Genomic DNA, 6,257 nt, shown 5'->3' on the forward strand with positions numbered 1-6,257 from the left:
GTAAGGTGAGTAAACTGACTAATAAGTGGTTGTCTGAACAGTGTCAAGATTTTTAAATCTCTTCTGGTAGCTCTATTGTGTAACTAAGCCTTACTGTGGAAAAGCAAACAGAGTAGGTTTATGATATAAAGCAAGATAAACCAGCCCAGCTGTAGGGCTTTACTTCAGTGCATTTTACTGTTTGTGGGGGGAAAAACAGAAGTAGACAATAAAGCTGCAAGCAATTTCAAGGGAGTGACCATAATAGTAGACCAGGAAATTTAATTCAAATAGAAGGGAGAAAGACATGAGAAAGTGTGTTGGATAATGAGGAAAGTTAAGTGAAATGTTATAGTCAACAGATTAGAAATCTTGATAAAAAAGGAAGTAAGACAGAGAACATTAAGTGGTCATAGAAAGAAAGAAGCCCCTTACTCCAAGGTCTGGTTGAAATCTCTAATCAATTGAAAGTCAAGAATTCTGGCCCAATGTATTAGTTGGGGTACTCTAAAGGAGCAGAACTTACAGAAATGTGTGTATGTGTATGTGTGTGTGTGTGTGTGTCTGTGTGTGTGTGTGATTTATTAGAGTGACTTACAGGCTGTGGTACATCTAGTTCAACAATGGCTGTCTACCAACAGAAGGTCGAAAGTCAAAGAATCCAATAGTTGTTTAGTCTATGAGGCTGAATGTCTCAGCTGGTCTTCAGTGTATACTGGAATCCTGAGGAAGTAGGCTTTAATGACAGTGAAGGAATGGATTGGCCAGTGAGAGTGAGAGCAAGCAGACAAAAAAAAATTAGCTTCTTTTCTTCATCTCCTTTATATGGGCTTTGAGCAGAATGTGTGGCCCAAATGAAAGGTGGATCTCCATACATTAGAAGATCTGGATTAATGGTTTATCTTTCTAACTAAAAAAGATCTAGATTAAAAGTAGGTCTCCTCTCTTCAAATGATTTTTTTTAAAGAAAAATTTCCTCACAGCTGTATCTAAAAATTTTGGCTTTAGTTAATTTCAGATATAGTCAAGTCACCAATCATGAATAACCATTACACCCAACTAACAAAATTCACTTTGAAGATTGTTCCAATAGAGACAATATTCTTTTTATTTAGGATAATTTAAACAAGAATATTAAACTAGCAATGAATCTTGTTCAAAGCCTTAGATTTGAAGCTAGGTCCTGTAAATCTGTTAATTTCTTAGGACTTCACTGTTGTTTAGCCTTATCTTTTGAGCTTAGCATTACTAACTTTTGAGGCCAGACCAAGCAGAGCTGAGGTAATTCCAGCTGAGTACTCAGGAGAAATACAGTGTCCCTATGGCAGCTCCCCAAGGTAAATCATCTGCATGATTCATGGAGAATGATTTGAGGATTATAGATAGTTAAATACCTACAGTTGTGCCTCCCATCCTAACTATTGTACTCAACACTGTAGTATTTTTGGTTGTTTTATTTTTAATGCTTTACATAAGGCACCTAATCTTTTCATGCCACATTGAACCTTTCAAACATCTGTTTAGTATCCCTTTAGCTGCTGAATCACAAGAGCAATTAACGTGTGCTTTAATGTACAGTGATGGACTTTTAAAGATCATGTTAACCCTCTATAAAAAGGATTCATTGTATCAGACTAACCTTAGAATGTTTTTTTAGATTTATTAAAGATTTGAACTATGGCATGCTCACAAAAGAAGTAAGAATGAGAAGTCAGTCTACACAGGGTGCAAGGGCGAGGTATATTTGTTAATTCTTATGAGTATTGTGGTTGGGTACGTTTCATATACCTGACTAGTTTATTCAAAGTAACCTTCAATAGCCCGTTTTGGTGGACATAAAATAGCTGCAGATATTTGGGGGGGGTATTCTTAGGGTACTAAAACATTTTCACATTCTATCTTGTTCAAAATGTCTATCCTATGTATAATCTGTTTCAAAGGGGTTCCATGTGAGGTGGGGACAAGAAAAGCTCAAAATATTTTTGAGAAAGATGAGATGGTAAGGACCAGACAAATTAGCTGTGTATTCTAATAACTCAGTGCCCTTTTGTGTTCAAGGATACTAGACTCTCAGTGATCTAGAGCTTGGGGCTTTGGAAGAAATTACTTGAACAAGCTGTCCAAGTAGGGTTCTAATCATCTAAAGGAACAGAAAATTTGTATATAACACTTGAACAGCATTTTCAGGCTTATACATAAAGCATTGTAATAGGTAAAATCCATCACCATAGTAACAGTAAAAGCAGATTATCAAATTAAAGGCCTTCTAACTAAGCCTATTTCTGAGGTGGTATAAAATAAAACTCTACAAATGTGTCCTGAATCTATATAGCAATGAGCTGTGATACACACCCGTCCTGTCACTTACATTGTCTCTTATATCATGCAGGTTGTTCTGGTGCCAGTGTCATTTCAGGCCCCTGAGTCCTTCCTAAAAAATTGAACCAACAGCCAAAACCATGTGTCTGTTATAGTTGCATGAATGGGTGTAATCAACTGCTTTCTAGTTCTAGATGACTGGATAGTATAAGAAAGGCCATTAGACAGAATGGAAGACTACAGCAATTCACATATGAACATAAAACACCTTATGGAAGGAGATAATTGACAGTAGGGCAAGTTCGAGAATTTAAACTAAGGTAATTTGCAAGATAAGTTAACAAACAAAATGCACTCAGAGGCCATGAGGCCATTAAATGAACATCTCATTGTCAATGGCTGGCTACCTTCCCATGAACTGCTGGCCAGGGAGGTCCCTGAGGCTCCCAGCACAACTCAAGCTACTGCTGTTGCTCTTTGTTGCCTACCAGAACTAGGTGGTAAGACCACATTGCTGAAGATATTGTTCGGTTTACTATATGTCATAAAGCACTAAAGCTGGAATTAAGTCAGAAGCTCTCTTACTATTAGTTGGTGTTCCTAGAATCTGAAAGTACCATTCAGCTTCAGGCAGGGGATTGTCACCAATAGGCTAACTAGGCTGTGATCTTTGTATGCTATACTATAAACATTCCATACACATATGTCTACTCTGGCACAGAAGCATAAACTCTATGGTGCAACTTCCCAATTCTATTTAAGGCCTACTCCAGAGGACAGTGGTGGGTTGTGGTTACTGTAGAGAATTATATCCAGTCAAAATGCTTGACTGTTGCTATACATAGGTGTCTGATTCTCAGGCACAAATGGAAGAAAATAATCAGACCTCTATATCACTTACTGCAAGGATTAGAGAACATTGCAGAAGGCCCGAAAAGAATACAATAGCCAGAGAAAGAGCTGAAGTATTGTAGATCACTGTCCTCTAAGCATAAGAGCCATTATCACCTTGATCAGAACAACTTTAACTACTTAAAAGAAGCCATCAACAAGATCAGGCTGGGCTGATGATCCTTCATAAAAGGAGAGGGTGGGGGAAGGATCATTAGATCCTCACTTTCAGCCACCCCTTCCTGCACCACCTTCCCAGGTGCAAATTATTTTAGGCGGTTTCTAGGGCCTTTCAGTCATGTCTAAACTGCCATATATGGCCAAGGATAGCTATGAATGCAGTTCAACACAAAACTATAAGCTTGCTTAAAATATGTTTTTTTGCAACTTGATTATGTACATTTTTCAGCTTGAACTTTTTAGGATGGTGATATCCCTGTCAAAAAATTGCATACCATGGGGTGACTTTCTGATTGGATTTGAGGCCTGTTTCATGGGAAGGAATTAAATGCCTGACAAGGTAATCCTAGTCAAAGACCAATGGCTTGGGAGGTTGTAGACCCCCTGATAGAGCCTATTATTGTTATTATGCAAAATGTGCATGCTGTCAACTGCCTTTTAAATATTTCTGCTTATAACTAGAAACCTGGGCAACTCTCAACCTTGATCAAAAAAGCTGTCTTCAGTGGAATACAGTCGATGCAGAGATTCATTACTGGTCAAAGTGCTGAGAATAAAAGAGACCAAGACCACATGCCCAAGCCTAAATGGGAGTGTCTGTATCACCTATGCCTAAACCTCCCAGAAACATCATGGAAGAAGAGGTGGAAAGATTTTAATATCTGAACGATGGTGATGAGTACACTGAGATGCCATCTTTTGAATATAGCAGGACCACCACAATCGTAAACTCACAGCAACTGTGGTTGCCTACACAAGACCTACACAGCTTGCTAAGCTGCAGGCCCTACCACTTACTGCTTACTGAGTAGCTGTTGGCATCAGATGGTTGCTGGGAGAGGGAGGATCATACTGCTTTGAGGATGAGATCATAAATAGGTTTCCTATATGACAGTGGATAGTCCTATATCCATGAAAACATGGAAAGCATTAACTGGTTTTGTGTGTTGTCAAAATAAAAGAAATGAAATTGAAATGGAAGTGTTAGGGGATTTGAAGGGGAGTTGGAAGGAGAAATATGGAGTCAGTCAGATATTTCATTGTATATATGCATAAAGTTCCAAAAAATTTTTTGAAAAATGAAAAGGTTGGGCATATGTGGTGAAATATAGAGTGAGTGTATGGTTAACTAAAAGAGGAAATCATCCATGTAGCTATGGAAAAGTTGTTATTCATATTAAATGAGACTTGTTTGGTGATGTTAGGTTCTGTGAATTGCTGAAGAATGATACCCCAGACTCAAATAGTATGCAAAAGCAAAGAGCCTTTGTTGATCAAATTCCTGCATCCCAGACCCAATTCCACCAGGATGAATTGACCCCAACTGAATTCGCGATTCATTTTAAAAGCCAAAATGAGGAACATTAGGGAGGGGTAAGTGATCTATGTCTTTATTGGTAGGTTTTTATCTCTGGGGGTCTGGGTGATTCAGAGTAACTATTTCTGGCTTCATGCTAAGGTAGGGTAACTCTTGATCTCTTGGCCGCAAGCTCAGGTAACTGTCCTTTTACAAGCTGGAGAAGAGTCCCTTTTACAGAAGCCTACAGTTGTTCCAGTAACTGATTTGTCCGTTTCTGGGAAGTAGAAACTCAGGGCTGGTCTCCTGAAACTTTTTGCAGCCTGTCATGGAGTCAGCTTGGCTCAGGCCAATTCACTCCTTTCAGTAAGGCTGTTTTGGAGCTACTTAAACTCCTAAGTAACCCCTGGCCTGCGTTCCTACAGGTGTGATGCGCGCGCGTAGTGGTCTCGCCGGCAAGAACACACACACACACACACACACACACACACACACACCAGAATCCTTCCGTAGAAACACGTTTATTCCCAAAAACCAAAATGGTGGAAGAAGACGGAGAAGACGGAGAAGACACACAGAAGACACAGAGAAGACACACACACACCCGACCCCCAGCCCTGGGAAAGCATAGTTTTATACCCTAGAGCGGTGTAATCACCTCTGATTGGCTGCTTACTCGTTGCGCGCCAAACGCCATGGGATGGGCTTTAACTTTGGCGGGCTTTTACCATGGCACATGCGCAATTTACTTGTTTACTAGGAAGAATTATGGCTGACAGCGCCACCTAGCGATGGCGGACTTTGCCAGCACCTGCCGCAGCTCCCAACATACAGGTAAACCCAATAAACTCATTTATACACAATATTGGAATTGGGTAGATCTATACCTTGGTCTTTCATTTTTACCTGATCTGGAGTGAGTAATGTCGCCCCAGGAAAACACAACACTCACAAATAGGATTATAGACTGTCTCAGTTAGGGTTTCTATTGCTATGAAGAGACATCATGACCACATCATGACCACAACTCTTATAAACAAAAACATTTAATCGGGACTATCTTACAGTTTCAGATGCTTAGTCCATTATTGTCATGTTGGGAAATATGGCCACATGCTGGAAGACATGGTGCTGGAGAAGGAGCTCAGAATTCTATATCTTGATCTGCAGTAGCAGACAGAGACTGTACCACACTGGGAATAGCTTGAGCATATGAGATGTTAAAGCCCACCACCACAGTGACACACTTCCTCCAACAAAGGCCATACCAACTCCAACGAAGCCATACCTCCTAATAGTGCCACTCCCTATGAGCCAAATGTTATAAAATATAATTCAGGAAGGAAGTACCTGCCCATACCAAGGTGCCTCCCTGAGAAATAACAGCATACAAAATGTCTGGTATAAGGGGGGGTATTTTAGGGGAAGGGAGGAGAGTAAGGACCAGGAGAAAGGGTAGAGGCAGGCAGATGAGTGGACATGTAGGCAGGCAGACAGATGGGAGCAGAACCATTTGGGCAGAGAAGTGGGAACAGAGACGGACAGAAAGGGAGGAGGAGGTGGAGGAGGAGAGGAAAGGAGGGAGGGAGGG

Source organism: Grammomys surdaster, unplaced genomic scaffold (assembly GCF_004785775.1).
Source record: "Grammomys surdaster isolate TR1022 unplaced genomic scaffold, NIH_TR_1.0 240, whole genome shotgun sequence".
Lineage (NCBI taxonomy): Eukaryota > Metazoa > Chordata > Mammalia > Rodentia > Muridae > Grammomys > Grammomys surdaster.